This window comes from Ambystoma mexicanum, chromosome 14 (assembly GCF_040938575.1).
Source record: "Ambystoma mexicanum isolate Mex_15411 chromosome 14, UKY_AmexF1_1, whole genome shotgun sequence".
Taxonomy (NCBI): domain Eukaryota; kingdom Metazoa; phylum Chordata; class Amphibia; order Caudata; family Ambystomatidae; genus Ambystoma; species Ambystoma mexicanum.
Window position 1 is genome coordinate 565,764,979 of NC_090940.1, and position 22,032 is coordinate 565,787,010.

Here is a 22,032-nt window from a genome sequence, read left to right on the forward strand (position 1 = left end):
GTGAACCCCTTTTTTGAGCCTCCAAAGTTTTCAACCTTTTTGCAGGCCTCAGATGCATTTTAAGGCCTTTTTTGCCTGCTAACATATTCTGAACGTTCACGGGTGTAGGATGCGAACGTTCATGGGTGTAGGATGCATTTTTCGTGCCCAAAATATTTTTGAGAATTTCAGTGGTCTAGGATGCGGGTTAATGCCCCTTTGAAGCTGCAAATGTTTTTGGGTCATTCAGAGCTCTCTGACAGTTTTTGGGCCACCAACATTTTCTGGACTTTAGGGGGTCTAGGATGTCTGTAAACCCCTTTTTTGGGCCTCCAAAGTTTTCAACCTTTTTGCAGGCCTAAGATGCATTTTAAGGCCTTTTTTGCCTGCTAACATATTCTGAACGTTCACGGGTGTAGGATGCATTTTCCGTGCCCAAAATATTTTTGGGAAATTCAGTCGTCTAGGATGCGGGTTCATGCCCCTTTCAGGCTGCAAATGTTTTTGGGCCATTCAGAGCTCTCTGACACAGTTTTTGGGCCACAAACATTTTCTGGACTTTAGGGGGTCTAGGATGTCTGTAAAGCCCTTTTTTGGGCCTCCAAAGTTTTCAACCTTTTTGCAGGCCTTAGATGCATTTTCAGGGCTTTTTTGGCTGCTAACATATACTGAACGTTCAAGGGTATAGGATTCATTTTTTCGTCCCCAATATATTTTTGGGATTTTCAGTGGTCTAGGATGCGGGTTAATGCCCCTTTCAGGCTGCAAATGTTTTTGGGACATTCAGAGCTCTCTGACACAGTTTTTGGGCCACCAATATTTTCTGGACTTTAGGGGCTCTAGGATGCCTGTAAACCCCTTTTTTGGGCATCCAAAGTTTTCAACCTTTTTGCAGGCCTAAGATGCATTTTAAGGCCTTTTTGGGCTGCTAACATATACTGAACTTTCAAGGTGTAGGATGCATTTTCCGTGCCCAAAACATTTTTGGGAAATTCAGTGGTCTAGGATGCGGGTTAATGCCCCTTTCAGGCTGCAAATGTTTTTGGGACATTCAGAGCTCTCTGACACAGTTTTTGGGCCACCAACATTTTCTGGCCTTTAGGGGGTTTAGGATATCTGTAAACCCCTTTTTTGGGCCTCCAAAGTTTTCAACCTTTTTGCAGGCCTAAGATGCATTTTAAGGCCGTTTTTGCCTGCTAACATATTCTGAAAGTTCACGGGTGTAGGATGCATTTTCCGTGCACAAAATATTTTTTGGAAATTCAGTCGTCTAGGATGCGGGTTAATGCCCCTTTCAGGCTGCAAATGTTTGTGGGACATTCAGAGCTCTCTGGCACAGTTTTTGGGCCACAAACATTTTCTGGACTTTAGGGGGTTCTAGGATGTCTGTAAAGCCCTTTTTTGGGCCTCCAAAGTTTTCAAACTTTTTGCCGGCCTTAGATGCATTTTAAGGCCTTTTATGGGCTGCTAACATATACTGAACTTTCAGGGGTGTAGGATGCATTTTTTGTGCCCAATATATTTTTGGGAATTTCAGTGGTCTAGGGTGCAGGTTAATGCTCCTTTCAAGCTGCAAATGTTTTTGGGACATTCAGAGCTCTCTGACAGTTTTTGCGCCACCAACATTTCTGGACTTTAGGGGGTCTAGGATATCTGTAAACCCCTTTTTTGGGCCTCCAAAGTTTTCAACCTTTTTGCAGGCCTAAGATGCATTTTAAGGCCTTTTTTGCCTGCTAACATATTCTAACGTTCAGGGGTGTAGGATGCATTTTTCACGCCCAAAATATTTTTGAGAATTTCAGTGGTCTAGGATTAGGGTTAATGCCCCTTTCAGGCTGCAAATGTTTTTGGGACATTCAGAGCTCTCTGACACAGTTTTTGGGCCACCAATATTTTCTGGACTTTAGGGGCTCTAGGATGCCTGTAAACCCCTTTTTTGGGCATCCAAAGTTTTCAACCTTTTTGCAGGCCTTAGATGCATTTTAAGGCCTTTTTGGGCTGCTAACATATACTGAACTTTCAGGGTGTAGGATGCATTTTCCGTGCCCAAAATATTTTTGGGAAATTCAGTGGTCTAGGATGCGGGTTAATGCTCCTTTCAAGCTGCAAATGTTTTTGGGTCATTCCGAGCTCTCTGACAGTTTTTGGGCCACCAACATTTTCTGGACTTTAGGGGGTCTAGGATGTCTGTAAACCCCTTTTTTGGGCCTCCAAAGCTTTCAACCTTTTTGCAGGCCTAAGATGCATTTTAAGGCCTTTATTGCCTGCTAACATATTCTGAACATTCACGGGTGTAGGATGCATTTTCCGTGCCCAAAATATTTTTGGGAAATTCAGTCGTCTAGGATGCGGGTTAATGCCCCTTTCAGGCTTCAAATGTTTTTGGGACATTCAGAGCTCTCTGATACACTTTTTGGGCCACCAACATTTTCTGGACTTTAGGGGGTGTAGGATGTCTGTAGACCCCTTTTTTGGGCCTCCACAGTTTTCAACCTTTTTGCAGGCCTAAGATGCATTTTAAGGCCTTTTTTGCCTGCTAACATATTCTGAACATTCACGGGTGTAGGATGCATTTTCCGTGCCCAAAATATTTTTGGGAAATTCAGTCGTCTAGGATGCGGGTTAATGCCCCTTTCAGGCTTCAAATGTTTTTGGGATATTCAGAGCTCTCTGATACACTTTTTGGGCCACCAACATTTTCTGGACTTTAGGGGGTCTAGGATGTCTGTAAACCCCTTTTTTGGGCCTGCAAAGTTTTAAACCTTTTTGCAGGCCTAAGATGCATTTTAAGGCCTTTTTTGGGCTGCTAACATATACTGAACTTTCAGGGGTATAGGAGTCATTTTTCGTGCCCAATATATTTTTGGGATTTTCAGTGGTCGTCCAGGATGCGGGTTAATGCCCCTTTCAGGCTGCAAATGTTTTTGGGACATTCAGAGCTCTCTGACACAGTTTTTGGGCCACCAACATTTTCTGTACTTTAGGGGGTCTAGGATGTCTGTAAACCCCTTTTTTGGGCCTCCAAAGTTTTCAACCTTTTTGCAGGCCTAAAATGCATTTTAAGGAATTTTTTGGGCTGCTAACAGATACTGAACTTTCAGGGGTGTAGGATGCATTTTTCGTGCCCAATATATTTTTGGAATTTCAGTGGTCTAGGGTGCGGGTTAATGCTCCTTTCAAGCTGCAAATGTTTTTGGGTTATTCAGAGCTCTCTGACAGTTTTTGGGCCACCAACATTTTCTGGACTTTAGGGGGTCTAGGATGTCTGTAAACCCCTTTTTTGGGACTCCAAAGTTTTCAACCTTTTTTGCAGGCCTAAGATGCATTTTAAGAGCTTTTTTGCCTGCTAACATATTCTGAACGTTCAGAGGTATAGGATTCATTTTTCGTGCCCAATATATTTTTGGGATTTTCAGTGTTCTAGGATGTGGGTTAATGCCCCTTTCAGGCTGCAAATGTTTTTGGGACATTCAGAGCTCTCTGACACAGTTTTTGGGCCACCAACATTTTCTGGACTTTAGGGGGTGTAGGATGTCTGTAAACCCCTTTTGTGGGCCTGCAAAGTTTTAAACCTTTTTGCAGGCCTAAGATGCATTTAAGGCCTTTTTTGGGCTGCTAACATATACTGAACTTTCAGGGGTGTAGGATGCATTTTTCGTGCCCAATATATTTTTGGGAACTTCAGTGTTCTAGGGTGCGGGTACATGCCCCTTTCAAGCTGCAAATGTTTTTGGGTCATTCAGAGCTCTCTTTTGGGCCACCAACATTTTCTGGACTTTCGGGGGTCTAGGATGTCTGTGAACCCCTTTTTTGAGCCTCCAAAGTTTTCAACCTTTTTGCAGGCCTCAGATGCATTTTAAGGCCCTTTTTGCCTGCTAACATATTCTGAACGTTCACGGGTGTAGGATGCATTTTCCGTGCCGAAAATATTTTTGGGAAATTCAGTCGTCTAGGATGCGGGTTAATGCCCCTTTCAGGCTGCAAATGTTTTTGGGACATTCAGAGCTCTCTGACACAGTTTTTGGGCCACCAACATTTTCTGGACTTTACGGGGTGTAGGATGTCTGTAAACCCCTTTATTGGGCCTCCAAAGTTTTCAACCTTTTTGCAGGCCTAAGATGCATTTTAAGAGTTTTTTTGCCTGCTAACATATTCTGAACTTTCAGGGGTATAGGATTCATTTTCGGTGCCCAAAATATTTTTGGGAAATTCAGTCGTCTAGGATGCGGGTTAATGTCCCTTTCAGGATGCAAATGTTTTTGGGACATTGAGAGCTCTCTGACACCGTTTTTGGGCCACAAACATTTTCTGGACTTTAGGGGGACTAGGATGTCTGTAAAGCCCTTTTTTGGGCCTCCAAAGTTTTCAACTTTTTTGCAGGCCTAAGATGCATTTTAAGGCCTTTTTGGGCTGCTAACATATACTGAACTTTCAGGGGTGTAGGATGCGAACGTTCACGGGTGTAGGATGCATTTTTCGTGCCCAAAATATTTTTGAGAATTTCAGTGGTCTAGGATGCGGGTTAATGGCCGTTTGAAGCTGCAAATGTTTTTGGGTCATTCAGAGTCTCTGACAGTTTTTGGGCCACCAACATTTTCTGGACTTTAGGGGGTCTAGGATGTCTTTAAACCCCTTTTTTGGGCCTCCAAAGTTTTCAACCTTTTTGCAGGCCTAAGATGCATTTTAAGGCCTTTTTTGCCTGCTAACATATTCTGAACGTTCACGGGTGTAGGATGCATTTTCCGTGCCCAAAATATTTTTGGGAAATTCAGTCATCTAGGATGCGGGTTCATGCCCCTTTCAGGCTGCAAATGTTTTTGGGACATTCAGAGCTCTCTGACACAGTTTTTGGGCCACAAACATTTTCTGGACTTTAGGGGGTCTAGGATGTCTGTAAAGCCCTTTTTAGGGCCTCCGAAGTTTTCAACCTTTTTGCAGGCCTTAGATGCATTTTCAGGGCTTTTTTGGCTGCTAACATATACTGAATGTTCAAGGGTATAGGATTCATTTTTTCGTCCCCAATATATTTTTGGGAATTTCAGTGGTCTAGGATGCGGGTTAATGCCCCTTTCAGGCTGCAAATGTTTTTGGGACATTCAGAGCTCTCTGACACAGTTTTTGGGCCACCAATATTTTCTGGACTTTAGGGGCTCTAGGATGCCTATAAACCCCTTTTTTGGGCATCCAAAGTTTTCAACCTTTTTGCAGGCCTAAGATGCATTTTAAGGCCTTTTTGGGCTGCTAACATATACTGAACTTTCAGGGTGTAGGATGCATTTTCCGTGGCCAAAATATTTTTGGGAAATTCAGTGGTCTAGGATGCGGGTTAATGCCCCTTTCAGGCTGCAAATATTTTTGGGACATTCAGAGCTCTCTGACACAGTTTTTGGGCCACAAACATTTTCTGGACTTTAGGGGGTCTAGGATGCCTGTAAACCCCTTTTTTGGGCCTTCAAAGTTTTCAACCTTTTTGCAGGCCTAAGATGCATTTTAAGGCCTTTTTTGCCTGCTAACATATTCTGAACATTCACGGGTGTAGGATGCATTTTCCGTGCCCAAAATATTTTTGGGAAATTCAGTCGTCTAGGATGCAGGTTAATGCCCCTTTCAGGCTTCAAATGTTTTTGGGACATTCAGAGCTCTCTGATACACTTTTTGGGCCACCAACATTTTCTGGACTTTAGGGGGTCTAGGATGTCTGTAAACCCCTTTTTTGGGCCTGCAAAGTTTTAAACCTTTTTGCAGGCCTAAGATGCATTTAAGGCCTTTTTTGGGCTGCTAACATATACTGAACTTTCAGGGGTGTAGGATGCATTTTTCGTGCCCAATATATTTTTGGGAATTTCAGTTTTCTAGGGTGCGGGTACATGCCCCTTTCAAGCTGCAAATGTTTTTGGTTCATTCAGAGCTCTCTGACAGTTTTTGGGCCACCAACATTTTCTGGACTTTAGGGGGTCTAGGATGTCTGTGAACCCCTTTTTTGAGCCTCCAAAGTTTTCAACCTTTTTGCAGGCCTCAGATGCATTTTAAGGCCTTTTTTGCCTGCTAACATATTCTGAACGTTCACGGGTGTAGGATGCGAACGTTCATGGGTGTAGGATGCATTTTTCGTGCCCAAAATATTTTTGAGAATTTCAGTGGTCTAGGATGCGGGTTAATGCCCCTTTGAAGCTGCAAATGTTTTTGGGTCATTCAGAGCTCTCTGACAGTTTTTGGGCCACCAACATTTTCTGGACTTTAGGGGGTCTAGGATGTCTGTAAACCCCTTTTTTGGGCCTCCAAAGTTTTCAACCTTTTTGCAGGCCTAAGATGCATTTTAAGGCCTTTTTTGCCTGCTAACATATTCTGAACGTTCACGGGTGTAGGATGCATTTTCCGTGCCCAAAATATTTTTGGGAAATTCAGTCGTCTAGGATGCGGGCTCATGCCCCTTTCAGGCTGCAAATGTTTTTGGGCCATTCAGAGCTCTCTGACACAGTTTTTGGGCCACAAACATTTTCTGGACTTTAGGGGGTCTAGGATGTCTGTAAAGCCCTTTTTTGGGCCTCCAAAGTTTTCAACCTTTTTGCAGGCCTTAGATGCATTTTCAGGGCTTTTTTGGCTGCTAACGTATACTGAACGTTCAAGGGTATAGGATTCATTTTTTCGTCCCCAATATATTTTTGGGATTTTCAGTGGTCTAGGATGCGGGTTAATGCCCCTTTCAGGCTGCAAATGTTTTTGGGACATTCAGAGCTCTCTGACACAGTTTTTGGGCCACCAATATTTTCTGGACTTTAGGGGCTCTAGGATGCCTGTAAACCCCTTTTTTGGGCATCCAAAGTTTTCAACCTTTTTGCAGGCCTAAGATGCATTTTAAGGCCTTTTTGGGCTGCTAACATATACTGAACTTTCAAGGTGTAGGATGCATTTTCCGTGCCCAAAACATTTTTGGGAAATTCAGTGGTCTAGGATGCGGGTTAATGCCCCTTTCAGGCTGCAAATGTTTTTGGGACATTCAGAGCTCTCTGACACAGTTTTTGGGCCACCAACATTTTCTGGACTTTAGGGGGTTTAGGATATCTGTAAACCCCTTTTTTGGGCCTCCAAAGTTTTCAACCTTTTTGCAGGCCTAAGATGCATTTTAAGGCCGTTTTTGCCTGCTAACATATTCTGAACGTTCACGGGTGTAGGATGCATTTTCCGTGCACAAAATATTTTTTGGAAATTCAGTCGTCTAGGATGCGGGTTAATGCCCCTTTCAGGCTGCAAATGTTTGTGGGACATTCAGAGCTCTCTGGCACAGTTTTTGGGCCACAAACATTTTCTGGACTTTAGGGGGTTCTAGGATGTCTGTAAAGCCCTTTTTTGGGCCTCCAAAGTTTTCAAACTTTTTGCCGGCCTTAGATGCATTTTAAGGCCTTTTTTGGGCTGCTAACATATACTGAACTTTCAGGGGTGTAGGATGCATTTTTTGTGCCCAATATATTTTTGGGAATTTCAGTGGTCTAGGATGCGGGTTAATGCCCCTTTCAGGCTTCAAATGTTTTTGGGACATTCAGAGCTCTCTGATACACTTTTTGGGCCACCAACATTTTCTGGACTTTAGGGGGTGTAGGATGTCTGTAGACCCCTTTTTTGGGCCTCCACAGTTTTCAACCTTTTTGCAGGCCTAAGATGCATTTTAAGGCCTTTTTTGCCTGCTAACATATTCTGAACATTCACGGGTGTAGGATGCATTTTCCGTGCCCAAAATATTTTTGGGAAATTCAGTCGTCTAGGATGCGGGTTAATGCCCCTTTCAGGCTTCAAATGTTTTTGGGATATTCAGAGCTCTCTGATACACTTTTTGGGCCACCAACATTTTCTGGACTTTAGGGGGTCTAGGATGTCTGTAAACCCCTTTTTTGGGCCTGCAAAGTTTTAAACCTTTTTGCAGGCCTAAGATGCATTTTAAGGCCTTTTTTGGGCTGCTAACATATACTGAACTTTCAGGGGTATAGGAGTCATTTTTCGTGCCCAATATATTTTTGGGATTTTCAGTGGTCGTCCAGGATGCGGGTTAATGCCCCTTTCAGGCTGCAAATGTTTTTGGGACATTCAGAGCTCTCTGACACAGTTTTTGGGCCACCAACATTTTCTGTACTTTAGGGGGTCTAGGATGTCTGTAAACCCCTTTTTTGGGCCTCCAAAGTTTTCAACCTTTTTGCAGGCCTAAAATGCATTTTAAGGAATTTTTTGGGCTGCTAACAGATACTGAACTTTCAGGGGTGTAGGATGCATTTTTCGTGCCCAATATATTTTTTGGAATTTCAGTGGTCTAGGGTGCGGGTTAATGCTCCTTTCAAGCTGCAAATGTTTTTGGGTTATTCAGAGCTCTCTGACAGTTTTTGGGCCACCAACATTTTCTGGACTTTAGGGGGTCTAGGATGTCTGTAAACCCCTTTTTTGGGACTCCAAAGTTTTCAACCTTTTTTGCAGGCCTAAGATGCATTTTAAGAGCTTTTTTGCCTGCTAACATATTCTGAACGTTCAGAGGTATAGGATTCATTTTTCGTGCCCAATATATTTTTGGGATTTTCAGTGTTCTAGGATGTGGGTTAATGCCCCTTTCAGGCTGCAAATGTTTTTGGGACATTCAGAGCTCTCTGACACAGTTTTTGGGCCACCAATATTTTCTGGACTTTAGGGGCTCTAGGATGCCTATAAACCCCTTTTTTGGGCATCCAAAGTTTTCAACCTTTTTGCAGGCCTAAGATGCATTTTAAGGCCTTTTTGGGCTGCTAACATATACTGAACTTTCAGGGTGTAGGATGCATTTTCCGTGGCCAAAATATTTTTGGGAAATTCAGTGGTCTAGGATGCGGGTTAATGCCCCTTTCAGGCTGCAAATATTTTTGGGACATTCAGAGCTCTCTGACACAGTTTTTGGGCCACAAACATTTTCTGGACTTTAGGGGGTCTAGGATGCCTGTAAACCCCTTTTTTGGGCCTTCAAAGTTTTCAACCTTTTGCAGGCCTAAGATGCATTTTAAGGCCTTTTTTGCCTGCTAACATATTCTGAACGTTCACGGGTGTAGGATGCATTTTCCGTGCCCAAAATATTTTTGGGAAATTCAGTGGTCTAGGATGCGGGTTAATGCCCCTTTCAGGCTGCAAATGTTTTTGGCACATTGAGAGCTCTCTGACAGTTTTTGGGCCACCAATATTTTCTGGACTTTAGGGGCTCTAGGATGCCTGTAAACCCCTTTTTTGGGCATCCAAAGTTTTCAACCTTTTTGCAGGCCTAAGATGCATTTTAAGGCCTTTTCTTGGGCTGCTATCATATTCTGAACTTTCAGGGGTGTAGGATGCATTTTTCGTGCCCAAAACATTTTTGAGAATTTCAGTGGTCTCGGATGCTGGTTAATGCCCCTTTCAAGCTGCAAATGTTTTTGGGGTCATTCAGAGCTCTCTGACAGTTTTTGGGCCACCAACATTTTCTGGACTTTAGGGGGTCTAGGATGTCTGTAAACCCCTTTTTTGGGCCTCCAAAGTTTTCAACCTTTTTGCAGGCCTAAGATGCATTTTAAGGCCTTTTTTGCCTGCTAACATATTCTGAACGTTCACGGGTGTAGGATACATTTTCCGTGCCCAAAATATTTTTGGGAAATTCAGTCGTCTAGGATGCGGGTTAATGCCCCTTTCAGGCTGCAAATGTTTTTTGGACATTCAGAGCTCTCTGACACAGTTTTTTGGGCCACCAACATTTTCTGGACTTTAGGGGGTCTAGGATGCCTGTAAACCCCTTTTTTGGGCCTTCAAAGTTTTCAACCTTTTTGCAGGCCTAAGATGCATTTTAAGGGCTTTTTTGGCTGATAACATATACTGAACGTTTAGGGGTATAGGATTCATTTTTTCGTTCCCAATATATTTTTGGGATTTTCAGTGGTCTAGGATGCAGGTTAATGCCCCTTTCAGGCTGCAAATGTTTTTGGGACATTCAGAGCTCTCTGACATTTTTTGGGCCACCAATATTTTCTGGACTTTAGGGGGTCTAGGATGCCTGTAAACCCCTTTTTTGGGCATCCAAAGTTTTCAACCTTTTTGCAGGACTAAGATGCATTTTAAGGCCTTTTTGGGCTGCTAACATATACTGAACTTTCAGGGTGTAGGATGCATTTTCCGTGCCCAAAACATTTTTGGGAAATTCAGTGGTCTAGGATGCGGGTTAATGCCCCTTTCAGGCTGCAAATGTTTTTGGGACATTCAGAGCTCACTGACACAGTTTTTGGGCCACAAACACTTTCTGGACTTTAGGGGGTCTAGGATGTCTGTAAAGCCCTTTTTTGGGCCTCCAAAGTTTTCAACCTTTTTGCAGGCCTTAGATGCATTTTAAGGCCCCTTTTGCCTGCTAACATATTCTGAACGTTCATGGGTGTAGGATGCATTTTCCGTGCCCAAAATATTTTTGGGAAATTCAGTCATCTAGGATGCGGGTTAATGCCCCTTTCAGGCTGCAAATGTTTTTGGGACATTCAGAGCGCTCTTACACAGTTTTTAGGCCACAAACATTTTCTGGACTTTAGGGGGTCTAGGATGTCTGTAAAGCCCTTTTTTGGGCCTCCAAAGTTTTCAACCTTTTTGCAGGCCTTAGATGCATTTTAAGGGCTTTTTTGGCTGCTAACATATACTGAATGTTCAGTGGTATAGGATTCATTTTTTCGTTCCCAATATATTTTTGGGATTTTCAGTGGTCTAGGATGCGGGTTAATGCCCCTTTCAGGCTGCAAATGTTTTTGGGACATTCAGAGCTCTCTGACACATTTTTTGGGCCACCAATATTTTCTGGACTTTAGGGGCTCTAGGATGCATGTAAACCCCTTTTTTGGGCATCCAAAGTTTTCAACCTTTTTGCAGGCCTAAGATGCATTTTAAGGCCTTTTTGGGCTGCTAACATATACTGAACTTTCAGGGTGTAGGATGCATTTTCCGTGCCCAAAACATTTTTGGGAAATTCAGTGGTCTAGGATGCGGGTTAATGCCCCTTTCAGGCTGCAAATGTTTTTGGGACATTCAGAGCTCTCTGACACAGTTTTTGGGCCACCAACATTTTCTGGACTTTAGGGGGTCTAGGATATCTGTAAACCCCTTTTTTGGGCCTCCAAAGTTTTCAACCTTTTTGCAGGCCTAAGATGAATTTTAAGGCCTTTTTTGCCTGCTAACATATTCTGAACGTTCACGGGTGTAGGATGCATTTTCCGTGCCCAAAATATTTTTTGGAAATTCAGTCATCTAGGATGCGGGTTAATGCCGCTTTCAGGCTGCAAATGTTTTTGGGACATTCAGAGCTCTCTGACACAGTTTTTGGGCCACCAACATTTTCTGGACTTTTGGGGGTCTAGGATGTCTGTAAACCCCTTTTTTGGGCCTGCAAAGTTTTAAACCTTTTTGCAGGCCTAAGATGCATTTTAAGGCCTTTTTTGGGCTGCTAACATATACTGAACTTTCAGGGGTGTAGGATGCATTTTTCGTGCCCAATATATTTTTGGGATTTTCAGTGGTCTAGGATGCGGGTTAATGCCCCTTTCAGGCTGCAAATGTTTTTGGGACATTCAGAGCTCTCTGACACAGTTTTTGGGCCACCAACATTTTCTGGACTTTAAGGGGTCTAGGATGTCTGTAAACCCCTTTTTTGGGCCTGCAAAGTTTTAAACCTTTTTGCAGGCCTAAGATGCATCTAAGGCCTTTTTTGGGCTGCTAACATATACTGAACTTTCAGGGGTGTAGGATGCGAACGTTCACGGGTGTAGGATGCATTTTTCGTGCCCAAAATATTTTTGAGAATTTCAGTGGTCTAGGATGCGGGTTAATACCCGTTTGAAGCTGCAAATGTTTTTGGGTCATTCAGAGTCTCTGACAGTTTTTGGGCCACCAACATTTTCTGGACTTTAGGGGGTCTAGGATGTCTTTAAACCCCTTTTTTGGGCCTCCAAAGTTTTCAACCTTTTTGCAGGCCTAAGATGCATTTTAAGGCCTTTTTTGCCTGCTAACATATTCTGAACGTTCACGGGTGTAGGATGCATTTTCCGTGCCCAAAATATTTTTGGGAAATTCAGTCATCTAGGATGCGGGTTCATGCCCCTTTCAGGCTGCAAATGTTTTTGGGACATTCAGAGCTCTCTGACACAGTTTTTGGGCCACAAACATTTTCTGGACTTTAGGGGGTCTAGGATGTCTGTAAAGCCCTTTTTTGGGCCTCCAAAGTTTTCAACCTTTTTGCAGGCCTTAGATGCATTTTCAGGGCTTTTTTGGCTGCTAACATATACTGAACGTTCAAGGGTATAGGATTCATTTTTTCGTCCCCAATATATTTTTGGGATTTTCAGTGGTCTAGGATGCGGGTTAATGCCCCTTTCAGGCTGCAAATGTTTTTGGGACATTCAGAGCTCTCTGACACAGTTTTTGGGCCACCAATATTTTCTGGACGTAAGGGGCTCTAGGATGCCTATAAACCCCTTTTTTGGGCATCCAAAGTTTTCAACCTTTTTGCAGGCCTAAGATGCATTTTAAGGCCTTTTTGGGCTGCTAACATATACTGAACTTTCAGGGTGTAGGATGCATTTTCCGTGCCCAAAATATTTTTGGGAAATTCAGTGGTCTAGGATGCGGGTTAATGCCCCTTTCAGGCTGCAAATATTTTTGGGACATTCAGAGCTCTCTGACACAGTTTTTGGGCCACAAACATTTTCTGGACTTTAGGGGGTCTAGGATGCCTGTAAACCCCTTTTTTGGGCCTTCAAAGTTTTCAACCTTTTGCAGGCCTAAGATGCATTTTAAGGCCTTTTTTGCCTGCTAACATATTCTGAACGTTCACGGGTGTAGGATGCATTTTCCGTGCCCAAAATATTTTTGGGAAATTCAGTCGTCTAGGATGCGGGTTAATGTCCCTTTCAGGATGCAAATGTTTTTGGGACATTGAGAGCTCTCTGACACCGTTTTTGGGCCACAAACATTTTCTGGACTTTAGGGGGACTAGGATGTCTGTAAAGCCCTTTTTTGGGCCTCCAAAGTTTTCAACTTTTTTGCAGGCCTTAGAGGCCTTTTAAGGGCTTTTTTGGCTGCTAACATATACTGAACGTTCAGGGGTATAGGATTCATTTTTTCGTTCCCAATATATTTTTGGGATTTTCAGTGGTCTAGGATGCGGGTTAATGCCCCTTTCAGGCTGCAAATGTTTTTGGGACATTCAGAGCTCTCTGACACAGTTTTTGGGCCACCAATATTTTCTGGACTTTAGGGGCTCTAGGATGCCTGTAAACCCCTTTTTTGGGCATCCAAAGTTTTCAACCTTTTTGCAGGCCTAAGATGCATTTTAAGGCCTTTTTGGGCTGCTAACATATACTGAACTTTCAGGGTGTAGGATGCAATTTCCGTGCCCAAAATATTTTTGGGAAATTCAGTGGTCTAGGATGCTGGTTAATGCCCCTTTCCAGCTGCAAATGTTTTTGGGTCATTCAGAGCTCTCTGACAGTTTTTGGGCCACCAACATTTTCTGGACTTTAGGGGGTCTAGGATGTCTGTAAACCCCTTTTTTGGGCCTCCAAAGTTTTCAACCTTTTTGCAGGCCTAAGATGCATTTTAAGGCCTTTTTTGCCTGCTAACATATTCTGAAAGTTCACGGGTGTAGGATGCATTTTCCGTGCCCAAAATATTTTTGGGAAATTCAGTCGTCTAGGATGCGGGTTAATGCCCCTTTCAGGCTGCAAATGTTTTTGGGACATTCAGAGCTCTCTGACACAGTTTTTGGGCCACAAACATTTTCTGGACTTTAGGGGATGTAGGATGTCTGTAAACCCCTTTTTTGGGCCTCCAAAGATTTCAACCTTTTTGCAGGCCTAAGATGCATTTTAAGAGTTTTTTTGCCTGCTAACATATTCTGAACTTTCAGGGGTATAGGATTCATTTTTCGTGCCCAATATATTTTTGGGAATTTCAGTGGTCTAGGGTGCGGGTTAATGCTCCTTTCAAGCTGCAAATGTTTTTGGGTCATTCCGAGATCTCTGACAGTTTTTGGGCCACCAACATTTTCTGGACTTTAGGGGGTCTAGGATGTCTCTAAACCCCTTTTTTGAGCCTCCAAAGTTTTCAACCTTTTTGCAGGCCTAAGATGCATTTTAAGGCCTTTTTTGCCTGCTAACATATTCTGAACATTCGCGGGTGTAGGATGCATTTTCCGTGCCCAATATATTTTTGGGATTTTCAGTGGTCTAGGATGCAGGTTAATGCCCCTTTCAGGCTTCAAATGTTTTTGGGACATTCAGAGCTCTCTGACACAGTTTTTGGGCCACCAACATTTTCTGGACTTTAGGGGGTCTAGGATGTCTGTAAACCCCTTTTTTGGGCCTGCAAAGTTTTAAATTTTTTTTCAGGCCTAAGATGCATTTAAGGCCTTTTTTGGGCTGCTAACATATACTGAACTTTCAGGGGTGTAGGATGCGAACGTTCACGGGTGTAGGATGCATTTTTCGTGCCCAAAATATTTTTGAGAATTTCAGTGGTCTAGGATGCGGGTTAATGCCCGTTTGAAGCTGCAAATGTTTTTGGGTCATTCAGAGTCTCTGACAGTTTTTGGGCCACCAACATTTTCTGGACTTTAGGGGGTCTAGGATGTCTTTAAACCCCTTTTTTGGGCCTCCAAAGTTTTCAACCTTTTTGCAGGCCTAAGATGCATTTCAAGGCCTTTTTTGCCTGCTAATATATTCTGAACGTTCACGGGTGTAGGATGCATTTTCCGTGCCCAAAATATTTTTGGGAAATTCAGTCATCTAGGATGCGGGTTCATGCCCCTTTCAGGCTGCAAATGTTTTTGGGACATTCAGAGCTCTCTGACACAGTTTTTGGGCCACAAACATTTTCTGGACTTTAGGGGGTTTAGGATGTCTGTAAAGCCCTTTTTAGGGACTCCAAAGTTTTCAACCTTTTTGCAGGCCTTAGATGCATTTTCAGGGCTTTTTTGGCTGCTAACATATACTGAATGTTCAAGGGTATAGGATTCATTTTTTCGTCCCCAATATATTTTTGGGAATTTCAGTGGTCTAGGATGCGGGTTAATGCCCCTTTCAGGCTGCAAATGTTTTTGGGACATTCAGAGCTCTCTGACACAGTTTTTGGGCCACCAATATTTTCTGGACTTTAGGGGCTCTAGGATGCCTATAAACCCCTTTTTTGGGCGTCCAAAATTTTCAACCTTTTTGCAGGCCTAAGATGCATTTTAAGGCCTTTTTGGGCTGCTAACATATACTGAACTTTCAGGGTGTAGGATGCATTTTCCGTGCCCAAAATATTTTTGGGAAATTCAGTGGTCTAGGATGCGGGTTAATGCCCCTTTCAGGCTGCAAATATTTTTGGGACATTCAGAGCTCTCTGACACAGTTTTTGGGCCACAAACATTTTCTGGACTTTAGGGGGTCTAGGATGCCTGTAAACCCCTTTTTTGGGCCTTCAAAGTTTTCAACCTTTTGCAGGCCTAAGATGCATTTTAAGGCCTTTTTTGCCTGCTAACATATTCTGAACGTTCACGGGTGTAGGATGCATTTTCCGTGCCCAAAATATTTTTGGGAAATTCAGTCGTCTAGGATGCGGGTTAATGCCCCTTTCAGGATGCAAATGTTTTTGGGACATTGAGAGCTCTCTGACACCGTTTTTGCGCCACAAACATTTTCTGGACTTTAGGGGGACTAGGATGTCTGTAAAGCCCTTTTTTGGGCCTCCAAAGTTTTCAACTTTTTTGCAGGCTTTAGAGGCCTTTTAAGGGCTTTTTTGGCTGCTAACGTATACTGAACGTTCAGGGGTATAGGATTCATTTTTTCGTTCCCAATATATTTTTGGGATTTTCAGTGGTCTAGGATGCGGGTTAATGCCCCTTTCAGGCTGCAAATGTTTTTGGGACATTCAGAGCTCTCTGACACAGTTTTTGGGCCACCAATAATTTCTGGACTTTAGGGGCTCTAGGATGCCTGTAAACCCCTTTTTTGGGCATCCAAAGTTTTCAACCTTTTTGCAGGCCTAAGATGCATTTTAAGGCCTTTTTGGGCTGCTAACATATACTGAACTTTCAGGGTGTAGGATGCATTTTCCGTGCCCAAAATATTTTTGGGAAATTCAGTCATCTAGGATGCGGGTTAATGCCCCTTTCAGGCTGCAAATGTTTTTGGGACATTCAGAGCTCTCTGACACAGTTTTTGGGCCACAAACATTTTCTGGACTTTAGGGGGTCTAGGATGTCTGTAAAGCCCTTTTTTGGGCCTCCAAAGATTTCAACCTTTTTGCAGGCCTTAGATGCATTTTCAGGGCTTTTTTGGCTGCTCACATATACTGAACGTTCAAGGGTATAGGATTCATTTTTTCGTTCCCAAAATATTTTTGGGAAATTCAGTGGTCTAGGATGCGGGTTAATGCCCCTTTCAGGCTGCAAATGTTTTTGGGACATTCAGAGCTCTCTGACACAGTTTTTGGGCCACCAATATTTTCTGGACTTTAGGGGCTCTAGGATGCCTATAAACCCCTTTTTTGGGCATCCAAAGTTTTCAACCTTTTTGCAGGCCTAAGATGCATTTTAAGGCCTTTTTTTGGGCTGCTATCATATTCTGAACTTTCAGGGGTGTAGGATGCATTTTTCGTGCCCAAAACATTTTTGAGAATTTCAGTGGTCTCGGATGCTGGTTAATGCCCCTTTCAAGCTGCAGATGTTTTTGGGGTCATTCAGAGCTCTCTGACAGTTTTTGGGCCACCAACATTTTCTGGACTTTAGGGGGTCTAGGATGTCTGTAAACCCCTTTTTTGGGCCTCCAAAGTTTTCAACCTTTTTGCAGGCCTAAGATGCATTTTAAGGCCTTTTTTGCCTGCTAACATATTCTGAACGTTCACGGGTGTAGGATACATTTTCCGTGCCCAAAATATTTTTGGGAAATTCAGTCGTCTAGGATGCGGGTTAATGCCCCTTTCAGGCTGCAAATGTTTTTTGGACATTCAGAGCTCTCTGACACAGTTTTTTGGGCCACCAACATTTTCTGGACTTTAGGGGGTCTAGGATGCCTGTAAACCCCTTTTTTGGGCCTTCAAAGTTTTCAACCTTTTTGCAGGCCTAAGATGCATTTTAAGGCCTTTTTTGCCTGCTAACATATTCTGAACGTTCACGGGTGTAGGATGCATTTTCCGTGCCCAAAATATTTTTTGGAAATTCAGTCGTCTAGGATGTGGGTTAATGCCCCTTTCAGGCTGCAAATGTTTTTGGGACTTTCAGAGCTCACTGACACAGTTTTTGGGCTACAAACACTTTCTGGACTTTAGGGGGTCTAGGATGTCTGTAAAGCCCTTTTTTGGGCCTCCAAAGTTTTCAACCTTTTTGCAGGCCTTAGATGCATTTTAAGGGCTTTTTTGGCTGATAACATATACTGAACGTTTAGGGGTATAGGATTCATTTTTTCGTTCCCAATATATTTTTGGGATTTTCAGTGGTCTAGGATGCAGGTTAATGCCCCTTTCAGGCTGCAAATGTTTTTGGGACATTCAGAGCTCTCTGACAGTTTTTGGGCCACCAACATTTTCTGGACTTTAGGTGGTCTAGGATGTCTGTAAACCCCTTTTTTGGGCCTCCAAAGTTTTCAACCTTTTTGCAGGCCTAAGATGCATTTTAAGGCCCCTTTTGCCTGCTAACATATTCTGAACGTTCACGGGTGTAGGATGCATTTTCCGTGCCCAAAATATTTTTGGGAAATTCAGTCATCTAGGATGCGGGTTAATGCCCCTTTCAGGCTGCAAATGTTTTTGGGACATTCAGAGCGCTCTTACACAGTTTTTAGGCCACAAACATTTTCTGGACTTTAGGGGGTCTAGGATGTCTGTAAAGCCCTTTTTTGGGCCTCCAAAGTTTTCAACCTTTTTGCAGGCCTTAGATGCATTTTAAGGGCTTTTTTGGCTGCTAACATATACTGAATGTTCAGTGGTATAGGATTCATTTTTTCGTTCCCAATATATTTTTGGGATTTTCAGTGGTCTAGGATGCGGGTTAATGCCCCTTTCAGGCTGCAAATGTTTTTGGGACATTCAGAGCTCTCTGTCACGCCACTTCGGGGGAGACCGAGGTCCAGGGCGACCGTTCTTCCTTCTCCTTCCTGGCGGATCTACCCGCGCCTTCGCGTCTGGGGAGCCGCCAGGAGGAGAGCGTCAGGAACCGCTGTTGGTGGGCTACGGCGCATGCGCGGGAGACCACTGTCTCAGTCTCGCGCATGCGCCGTAGATCAGGCTAGTGCATCGGGAAGGGTTCGCCTTCCAAGCCTCGTTTTGGGTCCGCCGGCGCTCGAGGGTGAAACGGCTTGCGTTTCAGGCCTCGCGGGCGCCGGCGGCCCATAAAAGGAAGCGGCAACAGAAGCAAATCGCGTCTCAACGCGGAAGCTTCGTTCGTGTTGCTCGCTCCTGGTTTTCTTGTAAAACTAGCTTCCTGCTATCCTGCCCTGCCTACAGCCTGTCTGGGAATCCTGACCTACTTGCCCTGCCTGGATCTACTTGCCCTGCCAGACCTACTTGCCCAGCCTACTACCAACTGCCAACCTGGGTACCCTGCCTACTTGCCCTGCCTGACCTACTTGCCCTGCCTGACCTACTTGCCCTGCCTGACCTACTTGCCCTGTCTGACCTACTTGCCCTGCCTGTCTTACTTGCCTTGCCTACTGCCTTCCTGGGTATCCTGTCCTACTTGTCCTGCTGGTACCCTATTCCACTTAGGGCCTTATTGCTTACTTACCCTTTTGTCTGCTTGAGGGGTCCAGTTAGCTCTAGGTCTTTTGGGTCTCTCTGGTCCCTGTTTCAGTACCTCGGTTCCTTGCTCTGCCCTGCGCCTTGCGGGTTCAAGGGTTCCCCCTGAATTCTCCTGGGACCTTTGGCTCGTTCCCAATCTGGTTCCCCTTTTCCAGTCAGTCTCAGCCTGGTGCATTGGTGCTCCATCTTCTTACCAGCTATCCGAAGTCAGCCTGCAGCTTGGTGCATCGACCTTCTACTTGGATCTCGCCTTGTTACGACACTTCAGACTGATCGTAGCCTCTCCTGTCTGTGCTTGCACAGTCCCATCGTCACGTTAATCGGGAGAGTGCTTTCCGTGGCACTGGGAGTCTGCCCATCCTCCACCCTGTGCCATTTGGGTGGTGGAGAGGCGGGTTCCCCGAGTCACACACTCATCGTTCGGAAGACTGCAGTCTGGCGGCCTCATCAAGATCCACATCAAGGAAAACAGGTACACAATCATCACGAACATCTCAGCTTGACAGATTGAGACGCCTGCCTTCAGACCTTGAGATGGAAGATTCGCAAGAAGTGCGGAATGAGTTACAAGCACTCAGGGCAGAGATGATCGCCTTACGCCAGATGATAACCCAAGGGGTTCCAAGTACTTCACAGGTGGAAGGATCATTGGCACACACAACGCCTATCAAGTTCGACGGAGACCCACGACGAGTAGCAGAATTCTGTAATCATTGTCGAATCCATTTTCTTTTTAGATCGACGCATTTCAATAACGACAAGGCCAAGATTGGTTATATCTTGGGTAATTTGACGGGCAATGCTCTGGCCTGAGCAACTCCGTTTGTGGTTACCAATAGCCCAATCCTGAACGACTTTGCAGCTTTCGAAAAAGCATTTCTTGAGGTTTTTCAGACCCCCAACCTGGCCTCCGCTGCGCAGAACCAGTTGATGGATCTAAAACAGGGGAACGTCGACGTAATTACATACATCAGTCGATTCCGTCTGCTGGCAACCGATTCCCAATGGCCGGAAATCACACAAAAGACACTGTTTCGCCGTGGGCTGAGGGAAGAGTATAAGGACGAGTTACTCCATATACCCGAACCCGAGACTCTTCAACTACTAATTGAGCAGGTGCTTCGTATTGATCAGAGACTGGCGGAACGGAAGGCAGAGAGACGTCGGTTCGAGAGGGACAGTTCCAGGACAACCGGTTTACCTGCCGGATCCTTCGGGTCTACTGAACCTGGACCAGAACCTATGCAACTAGGGGCTATGAGGGGTCCTTTATCAGAGGAAGAGAGAAGACGGAGAAGAACTTTACGTCTATGTCTCTATTGTGGAGCTGCTGGGCATTTCCTGGGTACATGCCCTCTACGGTCTCAGAAGAAAAAGGCGGAAAACTAGAGGACCTGTCGTGTGTTGGGAAGGCTGCGACAGGTCCCTCTCTCTCTTCAGTCCTTTCCGCGTTTTGTTCGGTTCTACATCCTATGCAACCTGCGGTACTACAGACTCTGAAGATTCGAATCAAGTTACCCGGCAGAAGTGTGGAGGTGTTTGCTCTGCTGGATAGCGGGGCTTCCGGCAATTATATAGATGAAACTTTTGCTTCTGTGAATCAGATTCCGCTCCTGTCCAGAGCCACTGCTCTGTCCGTGCAAGTCATCGACGGAAATCCTCTGTCCTCGGGCCCTGTCCTGCAATCCACAGTGGGTCTATCTCTTCGGATCGCCAACCATCTTGAGGAACTCGCTTTGGACGTCATAAAGTCTCCTACCTACAAAGTGGTTTTGGGATTACCTTGGCTACAATACCATAACCCGGTGATCGACTGGAGAAAGCACACACTGACCTTTTCCTCTGCTGTCTGCACTCAGAAATGCTGTGTGCCTACGCCAACTCGGGCTCCATCGACCCCCTTGAATCCTAACGGAAACGGGGTCCGTGTGTGTTCTGTCTCTCATGTTCCTCAGGACTACGCCGAGTTTGGCCATGTGTTTTCTGAACCGGGCGATATACCTCTACCACCGCATCGCCCGTTTGATTGTTCAATCGAGTTGTTACCTGACTGCGTGGTGCCTCATGGGAAACTATACGCTTTAACACGGGAGGAGAAACAAGTGCTACGGGATTACTTATCGGATTGCTTACGAAAAGGGTACATTGTTCCGTCTAAGTCTCCTGCGGGGTTTCCTTTATTTTTTGTGAAGAAGAAGGAAGGCACCTTGAGACCTTGTGTTGATTATCGTGAACTCAACGAAATAACAGCTAAAGATCGGTATCCTCTCCCTTTGATACGCACCATCCTGGATACTTTACATACTGCCCGGATCTTCACTAAACTGGATTTATGTGGAGCGTACCATCTGGTACGTATCAAGAACGGGGACGAATGGAAAACGGCTTTCAAGACATCATTTGGCCATTTCGAGTATAAAGTCATGCCGTTCGGTTTGTGCAACGCCCCGGCCGTTTTCCAACGGTTAATGGACAACATCTTTAGCGATCTCATTGGTCTGTCGGTCTGGATATATCTGGACGATATCCTGGTTTTTTCCAGATCCATTGAAGACCATGTAAAACATGTTCGTGAGGTCCTTCTACGCTTATCTTCCAATCACCTATTCGCAAAGGCTGAGAAATGCAGTTTTCACTTATCCAGCATTGAGTTTTTGGGATTTGTGATCAATCAGGATGGGATTGAAATGGACCCCAAGAAATTACAAGCCATACAGGAGTGGACTCAACCCCATGATGTAAAATCTCTGCAACGCTTTTTGGGATTCGCAAACTTCTACAGGCGCTTTATACCACTGTTCTCTCAAATTTCAGCGCCCCTTACCCGTCTGACCAGCAGTAAGATCACTTTCAGGTGGGATTCTCTCGCTTCCCAGGCATTCGACACCTTGAAGTCGGCCTTTATGGTCGCCCCCATTCTGCGCCATCCTCAGGACGATCTACCTTTCATCGTAGAAGCGGACGCATCGAACTTTGCTGTGGGTGCAGTCCTTCTGCAGAAAGATCCAGAAACCTCAGTTGAACATCCGGTGGCCTACTTCTCGCGCAAGCTGAGTCCCAGTGAAAGAAACTATGCCGTTATCGAGTTAGAACTGTTGGCTATAAAAACCGCGTTCGAGGAATGGAGGCATCATCTACTCGGAGCCCGTTTTTCGGTGGAAGTACGTACCGATCATCGCAATTTGCAGTATCTACGCTCCCTGCAATGCCGAACACCCCGACAGGCTAGGTGGGCCTTCTTTTTCTCCCCTTTTGTATTTCACGTCACTTACATTC